Raw genomic sequence first — 16,606 nt, 5'->3', positions numbered from 1 at the left:
TTAGCCAGATGTGCTAGGGCTCAAGCCCCAGGAACAACCACATGACCAGTCTCTCCCAGCTGTAACCGTGGACAAAGGCCTATGCCTCTCCCTTGTGTGCAGAGCGTGTCCAACACAGACATGACAGGGACCCCCCCCACCCCACCTCACACCCCGGCAGGGAGGCTTGTGTCACCATCATCTGACCAGGGAGATGGCTTGGTGGTGATGCTCACATTCTTAGCCTACGACTCACTTCCTAACTGCTACCTGAAGCCTCCTCCCTTCAGGACAATGTGCACTCCTTAGGGTGTCCCCCAGGGCCCCTTGCCCTCCACAGGTCTCAGTTTCCTCAGGGACCCTGGTCCCAGGGACCCGCCGCACACTGGGAGAGAAGAGAGAGGAGCCCAGATGGGACATGGTGAGGCTGCTGCTCGGGAAAGGGGGCTCGCCTGGTGCACATGCCCCGCCCCACGCGGCTGCTTCTCTGCCTGGATGGTGCAACCAGGCCCAGCGCCGAGGAGGCCTGGAGGGCAGGGCCTGGCGCTGCCTGGCAGTGAACGCCACAGGGATTAGGTGAGTCTGGGAGCCCACAGACGGACAGGCGGAGGGCGGGGACCGTCACCAGTGTCTAAGGGACAGGAAGTTCATATGGGTGTGATGATCTCATGCTGACTGTGCTGGGAGCGGCACAGAATCCTGCCCAGGACTCGCCAGGCCACCGCTGCCAGTCCCTCGGAGGAGGGCACAGAAAGTCAGGCTATTTGCAGATTCTGGACCCTGGATCCCACACGGCAGGGCCACCTGGCACCCAACCCCTGCCTGCATCCCCTCGTGTTGGGCTTTTGTGGGGCCTCCCCGGGGATCCCTAGGGAAACCGAAACCTCATATCCCCACATGGCTGCAAACTAGCTCCTTCCCTTGCAGCCCAGGTGTACACACCTGCACAACCCGCCCCCTGGACAGTGATGAACAGGGAGGGGGTGGCGGCCAGATGGGCTTCCTGGGCTGAGGGTGTGGACACGGGGTGGGAGGGGTAGATTTACCCCAAGGTCCAGCCTAGGCAATACGCATAGAAGCTATAACTCTCAGGAGATAAGAGAGAGTTTGACGGCAAACACCTACACGTGGCCCAGCACTGAGGACACAGGGAAACCAAGCAAAGTGCCTAGAGAACGGACTTGCCTGCTCCCCCTGGAGCGTCAGCTTCCTGTCGGCTTTGTCTCCTGCAACTAAAATAGTGCCTGGCGTGTAGAAGACAGTGACCAGATACTTGTTGAATGAATGCAGGAACGGCAGGAACGAATGATGCAGGGCGGTAAATCCCAAACCTGCCACTGCCCACCTCACTTCCCCGGGAACAGTCCCCAATTCAGCCCAGCTCACTGTCGTTAATAAAACCCCCACTGGGAGCTCCACTGTGCAACGGGGATGGTAACATCTAGCTGGCAGCACCGGGTGGATTAAGTGAGATACCATCCACCAGGCGCCTACCACAGTGCCCAGCCTCTCAGAGACAAGGGCGCTAAGTGGATGTGCCGTCTCCCTAGGATGGAAGGGGCTCCGTCGGAGCTGCGGACCACACACGAGGCCGGCTGGCCGGGGCGTGCTCCTGCACTGGCGGGAGGCACGGAGGGTGCAGGGCAGACATGTGGTTCTGGGAGGCGAGCAGCCGGCAGCCCCTCTCCGCCGACTCTCTGTGTGGTTTGCTTGTGAAGGAGCGAGGCAGACAGGGAGGGTGGCGGGAGAGCTGCAAGGGCTTTGCCTTTAGCAACTGAAGAGGCTACACCTGAATTAGAAAGAACAGTCTGGAATGTAAAAAGGTCAGGGACTTTGGGGAGAGAGCAGTCATGTCTTTTGGGGATTTACACAGTTGAAGCCAGGCCAGCCTGGGGGCGGGGGGGGGGAGCGAGGGTTTGGAGTCAGAGAATGAGGTAGACCCCCCAGCCTGACCGCTCATCAGTGAGTGACACTGTCAGGGGAGGGGTGTGGAGAGGGACACCCACCCCACGGGGTTACCAGGAGGCCCTGCAGGCAAGGCAGCTACAAAGCAACACCGCAGCCAGGCAACAGGAGGTCACACATCCCCCGGCCAGGAAAAAGCAGGGAAACACTTCGGAGACCTCGTTTTAACGATGGGAGGTTAACCTTCCACGGTTAAAAACTGTGGCATCAGAAGGAAGGAGGTCCCCTTGCCACTGGGGAAAAATCGAGGAGCCTTCATTTCTTTACCCCCCCCCATCTGAACAGCCAGCATATTCACACGAGAGATCAAATTGAGAACGTTTCCCAATCGTTCCTACGATGAAGTCGACCCGCTGGAATCTGAACCCAGGCATTAATTACAGTTCAGGCCTCGTGCGGCCCAGCCGCACAGAAAGGTATGACGGGACCCACGCGTGCACGTCCTAAGGGGTATTATGCTGAGCGAAATCAGCCAGTCAGAGAAAGACAAGTACCGCATGGTCTCACTCACAGGGGGAATCCAATGAGCAAAATAAACTGATGAGCAAAATAGATCCAGAGACGTGGAAGCATGGAACAGACTGAGGGATCTCAGAGGGAAGCGCGTGGGTGGGGTTGAGATTAACCAGAGAGCTTCTATGCATCTGCACAACCCACGGACACAGACAACTGTGCGGGAAAGGCCTGCGGAGGGGGGGACATAGAAGGTGTCAATGGGGAAATAAAAGAAGACATCTGTAATACTTGCAACAATAAAGATAAACTGAAACACAAAAAGAGAAAGAAAAAGGGAAAGAGATTTAGAGATAGATACATAGTAACAAAACCAGCTCCGATGGGAGCCCACGGAGAGTGCTCTGGGTTAACACTTGTATTTCAGGACCCGATACATTTTATAGATAAGAAACTATTTAAATAGGCTGTCACATTCCTTTATGGCCTTAAATCAGCTCAGCCTGGGCCTCTGCCAGGACTAGAACCAAATGTTATTTTCTGAAGAGAAGGGAGGGCTGCGGGATCGGGGATGTGTCAGGCAATTAATTCATCAGGGGAAAGGAGGAGATGCCTTGGTTCTTCGGGGAACGTCAGGTGCTTAACCCTTTCCGTAAAATAAAAAGGACTTTTATTTTTTTAATATGAAAAATTTTTTTCTGAATTCATGCTTTCTTCTCAGGGTAAAAGAGCATTTGGAGTCCTAAACTGTAGCTTAATAACTAGAGACAGAATAGATCTTTAGAGAGAGCTAGTGGGCCAAGGCAGCGACTTCCTCGCAGGGGAGAGAGCAGGATGGGGAGCCCCGAGACCAGGGCGGTGGGAGCACTTTGCCGGGCTCCCCAGGTCCCTGCCCTCGTGTGAAGCCACCATGTGGAGGCTCGCACCACTGCAAACTTCTAAACAAAACACAAGCAGTGCTCTTAATTCACAAGGTCGCTAATGGACCCCAACATAAGTAACTTGACCATGTGCCCTAACCCCGGAATAAAATAGAGATGGTAGGTTTTATCATGCTCAATCTAAAATTAATTTTTTTTTTTAAGTTAAAACAGCCCTGGCTGGTTTTGCTCAGTGGTTAGAGCGTCAGCCCATGGACTGAAGGGTTCCAGGTTTGATTCCCAGTCAAGGGCATGTACCTCAGTTGCAGGCTCGAGCCCCGTCCCTGGTCAGGGTGCATGTAGGAGGTGACCAATGGATGTGTCTCTCTCACATCAATGTTTCTCTCTCTCTCTCTCTCCCTCTCTCCCTTCCACTGTCTCTGGAAAGCAATAGAAACAATATCCTTGGGTGACAATTTAAAAAAATCAATGGAAATATATCCTCAGATGAAAACAGATGAAAATATATCCTCAGATAAAAAACAACAAGCTCTCCAGGGGATTCTAATGTGTAGTCCTGGCTGCAGGCCGAGGGTCTGGCCAGAACCCTCCAGTAGGAAATAGCTCCCTCGTCAGGGTAGCCCCAGGGACTCTTTGAAAGTTTGGAAGGACCCCAGAAAGCTGCCAAGGGGGCACTCGCTCAGGAGCCTGTAACTGGGGCGGCCGGGTTACTCCCCTCTGTGCCTCTCCCTCCCTCCTGCCCACACATCTCAGTCCCTTCCCTGCTGCTCTCTCCCTTGGGCTTGCCTTTGACCTTCCATCCTGTCTTTTTACCTTCTAACTCCCTCAATGACACCTAACGTTAGTCACCATAAAAAATAAACGCTTTCCCCATGAACGTATCGTTTCCATATGCAAAGTACTTTAGCACATGTAATCTCACGAGATACTATGAAAAGGAGAGAGTTTAAGAGCCTTTGGATTTGTTTAATGAGGTTAAATGACCTTGACCGGTCATTCAGATAACAGATGAGTTGAATGGTTTAGGTTTTTTCTTTCTCTCAAACAAAACCAGTACCCACGACGAAATTACAATGCTTTGTATTTATTTGTATGTGGCTCCTGACTGACCCACCTCCCCGCCCCCCAAACACACACACCTTGAACTTGACCCTAAATGGAGGGAGACTCCCCCCCACCCCCACTGCACAGGTTGGGGCTACGGGGGGGGGGGGTGTTCTGAGATCACCAAGGCGCACGTTAGATCGTGGGGCCTTCTGGGACAGCCTGGCCGCTCCACACGCCTAGCCTTGTAATGAAAGCCATTAGCACGAAACTTCAAAAGCATTAGGCTTAAGGAACAGAAGCCAGACACGAATGACCAGCTATGGTATCATTCCATTTGTAGGAAATGCCCCAAAAAGTTCAAATCTACAGAGACGGAAGGTAAATTAGCCGTCACCCAGGGCAGAGGAGAGAAGTACCTGTGCATGGGCACGGAGGAAAGTTTTGGTGTTTTTTTTTTGGGTGGGGGGAGGTCATAGAAATGTTCTAAAATCAGATTACAGCTATGGTTGCACAATTCTATAAATATACACCATGCCCAGCTGATGTGGCTCAGTGGTTGACGGTCAGCCTATGAACCAGGAGGTCGCTGGTTCCATTCCCACTCAGGGCATATGCCTGGGTTGCAGGCTCCTCGATCCCCAGTAGGGGGCGAGCAGGAGGCAGCTGATCAATGACTCTCATCATTGATGTTTCTCTCTCTCTCGCTTTCTCTCTCTGAAATCAAATATATATGTATATATATATATATATATATATATATATATACACACACACACACACATTTATATGTATGTCCCCCCCAAAAACCATTGTACTGGTAAAAATGGATGAATTTCATGGTATGTAAATTATACTTCAATAAAGCTTCTTTAAAAACATAACAAAACAAGAGAACATTAGTAATGAGCATTTATGCCCCTTACAAAAAGCCTTTTCTGCCCTCACTTTCCTCTGATGATGTCCGGTGAACAGGAGGGAGTAGAAAGTGTTAATGCAGATGGACTTATTTAAGAAAAAAATCTGTTTACGTTGCCTACGATTTGATGGCATTTTTTACCTGCCTTAAAGTCCTGTTAGGTTTGGCAAGGCACAGAAAAGAAGGGAAAGGAAAAAAGGGGGGGAGCGACGTTGAGACAAGAAAAGAAATAAAAGCTGTTGTCTGTTTTCTGTCGTTAAAAAGAGCTGCCTGGGAGGCTTCTGGCCGGAGGGAAGGCAGAGCTGCGGTGAAGGGTTAAACCCGGCCTCTGCTGACATCTGGCAGGAGGGGGCGTTGGCAGAGCCCGGTCCGCCTGCCGCCCGTACCAGTCTGTACAGGGGAGCTGCCCCGCCTGCTGATTTATCACCCCCTAATGTCACGGGGATGGGATGTTGAAATTGTGGCTAGAATGCGAAATACGAAAAACACGAAGATTATGATTTAGGGTCTGGGGAAGATCAGCGTTCGCCTGGAGAGCAGCCTGTCGATGGGAGGCATCCTTGGCGAGCGCCTGAGGGTCTTCAAGACCCAAGGAAAGCAGCAAGCTCGGGATCCGGGATCCGGGATCCGGGATCCAGGATCCGGGCGGCCGGCATGTTCTCGTCTCAGCACAGACACACAGGCAAAAGACGGAATTAATAAGAGCGAAAACCACTTCTGTGCTGCTGCGAGGGAGATAATGTCTGCGCTCGCAGGAAGGACCAAAGCGAATTTTAATTAGACAGAGACCCGATGTTGGGGGATAAATAAAACGATGAAGGGTGTAAACAGCTTAAATCGGTGATCCCACTGACACCTGCGAGTGTCTAGACATGAGGTGCGCCCTGCTAATTTGTAGTCTCGGAGGAGATGCGCAGAAAAGGCTAACATCCCCCAGTTCTGCTCATTAAAAGGAGTAATAGCTTTGTGTTTTAAGGCGGTGTTAAATAAAGGGAAATAAGCAAGACAGTGACTTTTAACAGTTATTCACGGAGGAAGAGGAGAGTTAGCAAAAAGAAACATGGAACTACATTGTGTCAATCTGGCATCAAAATGTATTTCTTTGGACTGGAGGTTACAGTATCGCCCTGGAGTTGTTTCCATTTCCCCGTTTCCTCGTGTCAGGGCGCCCCCATTTACGGGGGGAAATGCCATTTCCACATTGTTTGTTGGTTACGGAAATGAGCGTTGACAACTGCTCCCTCGATGTGTGTGGTTTAATTCCTTCCTGTCATACCCAGCGCATCCACCATGTGGATTTCAAGAACTGGCCTCAAGACATGAGTGGGCTGCAAGGGACGTTAAACAGGGCAGCTTGACAGTTACATCGTAAATATTCATTCATTTATCCATCCACCCAGAAAAGGGGCTGCCCCGGGCACTGTACAAAACATGGGCAAGCAGGAGGGACCCTGCCTTCGCCCGGTGCCCAGTCTGCCCGATGGAATGACAGGGAAAACTGTTCAGTTTTTGTTTTTTTTTTAAATATGTTTTTATTGATTTCAAGGAGAGAGGAAGGGAGAGGGGGAGAGAGAAAAACATCAATGATGAGAGAGTCACTGATCAGCTGCCTCCTGCACGCCCCTTGCTGGGGATGGAGCCCACAACCCGGGCATGTGCCCTGACTGGGAATCAAACCATGACCTCCTGGTTCATAGGTCGACACTCAACCACTGAGCCACGCCCGCCGGGCTGTGTTTAGCCTTAGGAGAGGGTGTCTCTGCACGTTTAGAGACCCACAGGCTGGTCTCCAGACTGGGTGGGCTTGATGGTGGGGTAGCGAAACAAGTCGTGTCGCCTTCGATTCCTTCAGCTTCCTATGTCCTCTGGTCTTGGTGGCCCCAGGGGTCAGCTCCCTGGTTCGGAAGGCAGCCCTCGGGACAATCAAACCACTGGAAACACACACGAGTGGAGGAGTTCTGTTTATGTTCACGCCTTTCATGTGTAGCTCGATTTTCCTTCTGTGGATGATTCTTCAAAAGTATGTTGGGATGGAACGTCCCTGGGAGCGGGGATGTTAATATTGATAACGCGGCACCTGCCGGCCCTCCGAGAAGGGAGGCTGCCTGCAGACTGTGGTACTGACTTACTCCGCCCCCACCAACGCCGCTGGAGCTCTTTTGGTTGCAAGAGACAGAAACCTCAACTCAAAGTTGGCTTAAGCACAAAGGGGATTTACCGGCTTTCGTTACACAGGACGGTCCCAGCACAGGGGTGGGGGCTACATGTCAGGCACAAGTTGATGCGGGGGACCGACAATGTGATTAGTGCTCAGCACAGCTCTGCTCTTCCCGTGGGTTGGTTTCTGTTGTCAGACAGCATCTCCCCTCTGGGGCAGCTCAGCTCTAAATCCCTCCATGAAAAGGGGGTGAAGACCACCAGCGCCCACCCCGGGAGATGGGAGGGGAGAGGGGGAGGAAACCTGCTCCAGGCACAAACGCTGAGAGTGCAGGAGGTATGGGTCCCATGGACAAAGCAGGTACTGGAGGGGTTTTTAAATTTCATTGGTTGATTGATTGATGATCGATTTGAGAGAGAAAGAGAAAGGGAGAGAGAAACATCGATTGGCTGCCTCCTGCTCACACCATGATGGGGCTGGGGATGGAACCCGTACCTGAGGTCCATGCCCTTGGCCAAAATCGAACCCTGGATCATTCAGTCCTTGGGGCTGACGCTCTAACCACTGAGCCACACCAGCCAGGGCTGGAGTTCAGTTTTTGTTTTTTTAATAGAAGAAAGGAAGCTAGAGCTAAGAGCCTCCCTCACCCCAAATCACTACACCCCAAGCCTCACTTTTGATAGGACCCACATATGTGACTTCGATAGAAGAGAAACCCGCAGGATGGGAGGGCCGGGAGGTGTGCTGCGAAGCCATCTGGTGCGACCCTCTTTCTTCAGGATCAGATCCAGACCTCTCCAGGCGCATGAGAATGTGCCGATGTTTCCAATGAAAGAATCGAGCCTTGAGCCCGGGCATGGAATGATTCTGGGCCTTACCCCCACCCCCACCCCCGTCTCCATGCCTCCAACAGATGAGGCAACGGGTCCCATCTCCATTTCCCCGGGATAAAGTCTGCCCTTGACCCACTGGAAGGCTTCAAATTCCACCCTAACATTTTAGATCCACATCATTTCATCGTTAGTCATCCAGCTTCCTTCCTTTTTTTTTTTTTCTTTCATCTTAATTCAGGTTTTGTGTCTTGAAAGCATTCCTGAATTTTATAGAGAGAATAAAGCAGACACCATGAAAAATGTATTTTCTTTTTTTGCGGTAAATACGTCTCAGAAATGTTTCTTTGCTCTCCGGCCTTGTACAAGTTGCTCAGACTTTCTGAGCCTCCATTTACCTATCTGTAAAATGGGGATAGTCACCGTAATAAGTGGCACATGATGGCCTGTGAGTTGTACAGCACTTAGAACTTTGTAGCTGGCGTTTAGCAACTGTGTCGCAAATTTAGCTACTGTTGCTACTATCATATTATCATCATTGTCACTTGGAACTTTGTAGCTGGTGTTTAGCAACTGTGTTGCAAATTTAGCTACTGTTGCTACTATCATATTATCATCATCGTCACCAGTGTTGTTTTATAGCCTTTTCATGGACTCTACTCTGGGTATTTCTCATTCCTGTACCATGAGAGTTCTCTGCAGACCGTTTCCCTACTCCCTACAAAACAAAAAGTCAAAACTGGAGTCCTGGCCGGGCAGCTCAGCGGGTTAGAGCGCCGTCCCAATGCTCCAAGGTCACGGGTTTGATCTCTGGATAGGGCATGTACAAGAATCCACCAATAATGTACCAATAATCGGAGTGACAAATCAATGCTTCTCTCTCTCTCCTTCCCTTCTCCTGTCTCAAAAAATTAATCAATACATCAATAAAATTTTCAATCAAAACTGGATTTTCAGTGCTACTTGAATCTCCCCTGCTGCTCAGCCTTCGTGTAGCGCTCTGTTTTCTATTTTATCTTAAAACAGGGGATAGGTCAGTGGCCCAGTCCCCCAAGTGTATGGAGGGAGAGCAGTAATCCTTACATCTGGATGTTTCTGCAACTAGATTCTCCACGTGGGGCTCTGCTCTCCCCTCCTGCTGTCACTGTGAACCTCTCCTTGGACCCCTCTCAAACATGAGCCTCAGCCAGCAGTTCCCACAACACCCGTGTGCCACCAGGGGGTCTGAGGCTGACCGAAGCTGCCTTTGTACCAGATGGTCCAGCACAGCCCTCAGATTCCTTGAAGTTTTCTGACATTTGCCCAGCTTCTAAGAGGAATGCAGACTTCCCCATTTTTATGGACCTTCCATAATCTAATTTAGAGTTTAGGGCCATGTTGCCCTAAAAGCTGAGTGTACCATTTTTTGTTTGGCTTGTTCAACCTGGAAACTGTCTTAGTGAAGTATTTCAACTTCCATACCTCTCTTCCTGTTTGCAGCTGTGAGAGAGGGCAATATTTAATATTTTTTTTAATTTTTTTTTTGCAGATCATTTCATATGTTGGAGCTTCTATAAAATCCTGCTTCTGGTAACCCCCAGGGAAATGGGGAAGCAGCCGTGAGCAAAATCCTCCTGGGACCAGAGCACGAGAGGATGAGATGGGAGAGGCTGCTCCTCCGCAGCGCCGGGTCCAAGCAAGTCGGGGATACTGAGGGAGGCCGGTCAAGGGCTCTGACCTGCCTGCCCCATGGGCCGGAGCCAGCATTAGGCACACTGCTTACTGTGCATAGACAAAAAGGAAAATTCATGAACTGACGCAGTGTCGAGTGTGTGGCCACCGCCAGGAACCGGAGCCAGAATCTCTTGGCCGGGCTTCTCCTTGGCCTTTGCTTGTTCAGCCAGGGTGGAGCCCGGCCAGGTGAATTAACCCAGCAGCCTGGCTGGCTTTGGGAAGCCTGTCTTCCCAGGGCTCTGTCTGGTTCCTCCTCAGCCTGAATGACGATGCTCACTGCCACCAAGCCAGGTGTGAAGGCAAAGTTCCCATCCCCTTGCAGACGCACAAACTTACAGCTTCAGCAGGAGCATGGGGAGGGGGTGGATGTGGCTCCCTCCAAACCATCTCACTTTTTCTGCTGCGAGGCCCAGCCGGCCTGCCTGCATTGCATATGGCGTCAAGGGGCTTGCGGGGTAAAATATACATATTTGTAATTACGGGGGCTTTTCTTTTGCATTATCATGGGGAGAAATGTTTTCAAAATTTAGACATTTGAATTTTGTACTTTTCAGAAATTTTAGTGTACTTTATCAGTATTTCCCTGTGTTTATTAATAAAATTATATATATATAACTATAAATTCATATATATGTAATTACATTCACCAGGAGGCATTTGGGTGCAATCCAGGAAGGCTTCCTGGGGGAAGAACAATGTAAATGCCCCACATTTGTGAAGGTGGAGCTCCCTTGAGAGTGTCAGCTCCACAAGGGTAGGGACCCTATCTGTTTTACAATTGTAAGCCCAGCTCAATTATTATTTTCATATATATATATATATACACATATACATATATATACATATACATACATATACACATATATACATATATACATATATATGGCTTACAGGAGAAGATTCTAGGGGCCACATGACTAGGACGGAGCCACACAACATCATTTAGGGCTCACCTCTGGGCTTAGATTTGGAGCTTATTAGGACCACTGGCCAGACCTGCCCACTTTCAGGTTAGCCTGAAATCAGGATGGTGCTGGGCATAGTCACGCGTCTCAACCCCAGCGCAGAGGCCTGGGGTCCCTTTGCTCTGGCAGGAAAGCTGACGCTTACGTCAATTCAGGGACCATCCCTCATCTACCACTAGGTGCCAGTGACCAAGTGACCGCGAAAAAGGCAGAGAGAGAGGTGGAAAATACCACCCGGTGCCCCCTGGTGAATGGCTCTGACTTGGAGGACCTTTTGCTCTACAACACAGGGCCTCGGGTCCCTCTATAAGGAATCTGAGGAGGGCGGGGGGTGGGGGGAGACCCACCTAAAGCCAAGACAGAGCTAGAGCATCATCCCTTCCAGCTTCCTGTCCCTGGGAGTGCCCTCGGGGAATTTGTTAAGCTCATTAGTGAAGCAGATTAATGTGAGGCTCAGAACGTGGCTTCCCCCCCTCTCCCCGACTGGGGAGGCCACAAAGTTCCAGAAAGTTCCAGGGAGGGATGGAGCACGGGGCTGGCCTGCCTCCCGGGGCTGCAAAACACTCCCTAATGAGTCGTCCCCAGGGGAAGGTGAAGTCACCTGCACGGAGGAGGCGGCCAGCCTCAGGTGCTCTCCACAGGGCTTAAAATAGCCGGGCTCCCTCCACAAACACTGTTTGGGATGGTGGATGCCAGGAAACTAATGAATCTGGGCTTGGTGAATTAATTGTTGATGAAATAATGTGAATGGTGTGTTTCCTGTTCATCAGTCCCTGCAGAGGTTAATTAGCCCCACTTGGCAGCCAGCAGGATCAAATTTTCAACTTAATTTATGAATTTGGCCAAAGCGCCTATGGGAAGCCTTGCCTGGAGGACCTTCCGTGGCTGCTTTGTGTCCAGACAGGCCTTGCCTTTCACAGAAGACATGAATTTTTTTTATTTTTTTTTCTTACCCTCACCTGAGGATATTTTTTCCATTGCTTTTCAGAGAGAGTGGAAGGGGGGGAGAGAGAGAGAGAGAAACATCGATGTGTGAGAGACACATCCATTGGTTGCCTCCTGAGTGTGCCCCAACCAGGGCCAGGGATGGAGCCTGTAAGCGAGATACATGCCCTTGGCTGGAATCAAACCTGGCACCCTTCAGCCCAAGGGCCGACGCTCTAACCATTGAGCCATGCCAGCCAGGGCTGTCCATGCCTTTTTTTGTTTTGCTTTTTTAAAAATGTTCCTAGAACACCAGTTTTCTCATGGAAAAGCCCATGAGCCACTGAGTTAAAACATGAGTGAAGGGGAGAAGGGGATGCATCCCAATCTTACTGAAAACATCTGAGCAGTCTCGGGATACTTGGGACCCCGTGGTCGCTTCTACTACACAGAACTGTTCAGGGTTTTGAGTGAAAACCAAGGGGGACTATCCCAGGCATTGGAGATACAGCAGGGAACCGAGTAGTGAAGGCCACACCCCCACGATGCCCCCGATATCCTATCGGGAATACAGACCTATGCCACCCGCACCTGGTCTCTGTAAAAACTTAAGGCGTGTTAACATTTCACTATTGACCAGGCAACTGAACTCTGGGTTCTGTATCAGTTTCTGTTTTGAGACAACATGCACATGGCCCAGTACACAGGGACACTGCCATCTTCCTTGCACACATGGCTGTTTAAATCCATGTCCATGCAGATGCTCCCAAATTTCATCCAAGCTCAGCGGTTGAGTATTTACCTATAAACCAGGAGGTTACGGTTCGATTCCTGGTCAGAGTACATGCCCAGGGTGCAAGCTCCTCGATCCCCAGCAGGGGGCGTGCGGGAGGCAGCTGATCCATGACACTCTCTCATCATTGATGTTTCTCTCTCTCTCCCTCTCCCTTCCTCTCTCTGAAATCAATAAAAACATATATTTTTTTCTATGCACGCCTACATGTATCAACCCTATGGTATAAATAAAGCAAATTTCACAGCAATATGCATAGTAGAAACTCACTGTCATTAAAAAAAATAATGTTCTCACTATACACACAGAGAGACACAGATCTTGACATATGCACAGAAGACTCTCTTGAAGATCTAACAGTATTACCCTCAGGGGATTGGAAAGGAAACTGGGGACTTTTACCTTTTACTTTACATTTTGTGGCTGTTTTTACAACAAACACACATGCACTATTTGTGTGATGTCTACAGTCTGATGTGAGTTCAAACGGAGCTTTTTAAAGAAAAACCTTCCGTGCGCCCGGGGGTGGGGTCCATTTCAGGGGCCATCTCTTTACCGTCCCTGGCACTTAAAAATCTTTTAGGGAAATCCAACAGCTAGGATGTGAGGAGAGAAAGTTCCCTGCTCCAAAATCACTTGGACCTGGAGAGGGTTACGCTGAGCGAAAGAGGCCAGCTGGAGAAATCAAGTATCACATGACCTCACGCATAGGTGGAATTTAAAAACAAAACAGACGGATGAACCAAATAGATCCAGAGACACAGAAGCATGGAGCAGACTGAGGGTCTTAGAGGGAAGGCGGGGGGGGGGGGGGGTTGTCTATCACTCCATAGCTACTTTTTTTTAATGCTCGCCTGAGGGTATTTTTTCCATTGCATATCAGAGAAGTGGAAGGGAGAGAGAGAGAGAGAAACACTGATGTGAGAGACACATCGATTGGTTGCCTCCCACACACGCCAACAGGGGGTGGGGATCGAGCCTACAACCCAGGTTCATGCCCTTGGCTGGGATCAAACCCTGGACACCCTTGAGTCCGTGGGCCGACACTCTAACCACTGAGCAACACCAGCCAGGGCTTCCTGGCTACTGCTTAGCTCATCCACTTTTCTGTGATTGTTGCTTTGCACGACTTTTGAATTATTTCCATTCTTAAGATTTCCTTTTTCCTTCAGTGAAAACTGCAGGCTCTGGAGCCAGCGGCCACCTGGGTCTGAAGCCCAGCTCTGCACGTACTAGCTCGGAGCCTCGGGCGGGCTGCTTCACCTCTCTGTGCCCGCTTTTCTCCTCTGTGAAATGGGGTAATGATAGTACCCGCTCCACAGGATGGCTGCCGGGGTGAAAGGAGATGAAAGCACTTGGGGAGTGCCAGGCACACAGAGTAAACACGAGGTGAGATTTGCTATTATTATAGCCAGACGCACGGCTCTCCTGCCTCTCCAGGCAAGGCCGGACCTGCGGCTCTGTCTGCCTGCAGTTCTGGTGGTCTCTCCCATCGCCTTTCCCTCTCCCTCCATCCTTCCAGAACGAGGGCAGTGCTGGGCCCCCGAGGAAGGGGTGAAAGGTGGCTATTGTCTCACTTGCCCTGGCCAGCGGGACACTCGCTCCTGCCCAGCAGTAACACACTAGCCACAGGCTTGATGCAGGCAGGTGGCGCCTCCCATAGCCAGGAATGGTCCCTTTAGACTCTTGGCCTGTATCTTTTTTTTTTTTAAATATGTGTTTATTGATTTCAGAGAGAGGAAGGAGGAGAGGGAGAGAGAGAGAAACATCAATGATAAGAGAGTCATTGATTGGCCGCCTCCTGCACGCCCCCTGCTGGGGATTGAGAAGCCTGCAACCCGGGCCTGTGGCCTGACCAGGAATTGAACCACGATCTCCTGGTTCATAGGTCAATGCTCAACCGCTGAGCCACACCAGCCGGGTTACAATTTTTTTTAAGGGAATTTCACATTGCTTTCAAAGTATATTTGAATGAGTGAGGGAGTGAAAAGCCAGCAAACCAATACCATATATAATGATAACAAAGCAATAAACTAGGTGACAACAACTAATGCTATAAATAAAACTTGAAAATATAAATATGATCATCTATAAATAAAACCCTTTTCTTTGTTTTTAGACAAATCAGAGTGAACCATACAAAGCTGCTGCTTTTGTAAGTAAAACACGGTCACATGTTGTCAACTTCACAGGGGTCCGCCTAATGCTAAATTCGTACAGGAGGCCAGGGATTGTTTCCAAAGCTTACAAATACTCAGTTAATCCTCAGGGTGATCCCAGAGAAAATAACTGTTATCACCAAGGCCATGATACAGCTGAGGAAACCGAGGCACGATTTCTTATACAAGAAACTTGCCAAGGTCACGCAGCCAGTAAGCAGGTGCCAGAGCCCGAGTTTAAACCCACAAAGGCTGGCTCCAGAGGTCACGCCCTTGACCACCACACTACTCCTCAGAAGCCACAATCCGATGAGCATTAACCTTCCAACATAGGTCTTTGCCATTTTTCTTAATCGTCACCTGAGAATATTTTTTCCACTGCTTTTCAGAGAATGGAAGGGAGAGAGAGACACACACACACTGATTGCTTGCCTCCTGAGTGCGCCCCAAATGGGGCTAGGGGTCGAGCTGCACCTGAGGTGCGTGCCCTTGGCCAGGAACCAAACCCGAGACTCCTCAGTCTGCTGGCCAACGCTCTAACCACTGAGCCAAACCAGCTAGAGTGGTCTTTGCCATTTTTATTTCAAATTCAGGGACAGATTCAGGAACCGAACCCTGGAGGGCACAGACCCTGAGCTCAGCAAGTTTGATTTTCCTCCAAGAACGTCTTTTCTGCCCATCTCCTCCTCATCAGTCTTCCCATCAGCAAAATGGGCACACGCAACAGGCACCCGTGGCCACAGACCCAAGAACTAATTAGCGCCCGGAATGCATGTCCAGATCCCCCGCGAGAGGTGCTGTAATAAGGGGGAGGTGTTCTCACATAAATTCCAGTTTTGCATCCTGCGGCCCCGACCTCTCTGGGCAGGAGGTGGTGCCCGGTCTTGTTGAGATCTGATCGCCAAACGCAACCCTGTGTTTTCTTTCATCCAAATGACTGTGCTCGTCTCCGGAGCAGTCTTTAATTTTCTTCTTGGAACCGAGGACCAGCCTCACTTACAGCAACAAAAGGTCCCCAGGATGGTGAGGTAAGATTTGAATTAAGATACCTTGGCATATGCCCCTCCACAGCAATTAATGGCTAACAGGTTTTTTGTTTTTTGTTTTTAGCAGCACCCACTCTCTTAAGAGGAGTTACTCTGCTTTTTTGTTTGTCTATTAAATATGTTTTTATTGATTTCAGATAGAGTACAATGGAGAGAGAGAGAGAGGAACATCGATGATGAGAGTCATTGACTGGTGCCTCCTGCACTGCCCCATGCTGGGGATTGAGGAACCTGCAATCCCTGCCCTGACAGGGAACCGAACCGTGACCGCAGTGCTCAACCGCTGAGCCGCACCAGCTGGGCAGCAGTTACTCTGTCTCAAGAATCCCTGTCCGTCGTGTTACCGAGTCATCTGGATTCAGCAGCCCCACCGGCGGCTGGCTCTCTGCAAGATGGCGAACCAAGCGGGTGTCACAGGTGGGATCACTGTTGTCTGAGGGCCCAGCCTGAAAGCTGGGTGATGATCGGGCCTCATATGGCCGCAGCCGCAGGGCACTGAAGGGGCTGCCCACGCGCCGGCCTCTCTTCCAGTTTCTTCCTTACTCTCATCGGCCTTTTGGCCACTCTTGCTCATTAGTGTCCCTCTCCAGAGAGGAGGAAGGAAGAGCCAACGTTTTGCTTGTCCGTTTGGCTCCCCGTCAGCAGCTCTGGTAAGTGTGTAATCTGATGGAACCGGGGTCCAGGAGGAGAATTTGGAGCCTTTCCCTCTCTCTGCCCCGTGCCAGGCATGTGGGCTCCTGTTAAGGCTTCAAGTCCCAGCCTTCCCCAAGGCCCCGG

The 16,606-nt window shown here is 50.4% G+C and overlaps 1 protein-coding gene across 1 annotated transcript in view; it reads right to left on the bottom strand.

Annotated features, from left to right (window-relative positions):
* The window catches only part of SH3GL3 (SH3 domain containing GRB2 like 3, endophilin A3), a 103,170-nt gene that overhangs the window by 38,007 nt on the left and 48,557 nt on the right, over positions 1-16,606 (bottom strand). The window lies entirely within an intron of this gene.

This window comes from Miniopterus schreibersii (genome assembly GCF_964146895.1).
Source record: "Miniopterus schreibersii genome assembly, chromosome: 22".
Classification (NCBI taxonomy): Eukaryota; Metazoa; Chordata; class Mammalia; order Chiroptera; family Miniopteridae; genus Miniopterus; species Miniopterus schreibersii.
The sequence above is the reverse complement of the archived record's forward strand: the minus strand, read 5'-3'. Positions and strand labels throughout refer to the sequence as shown.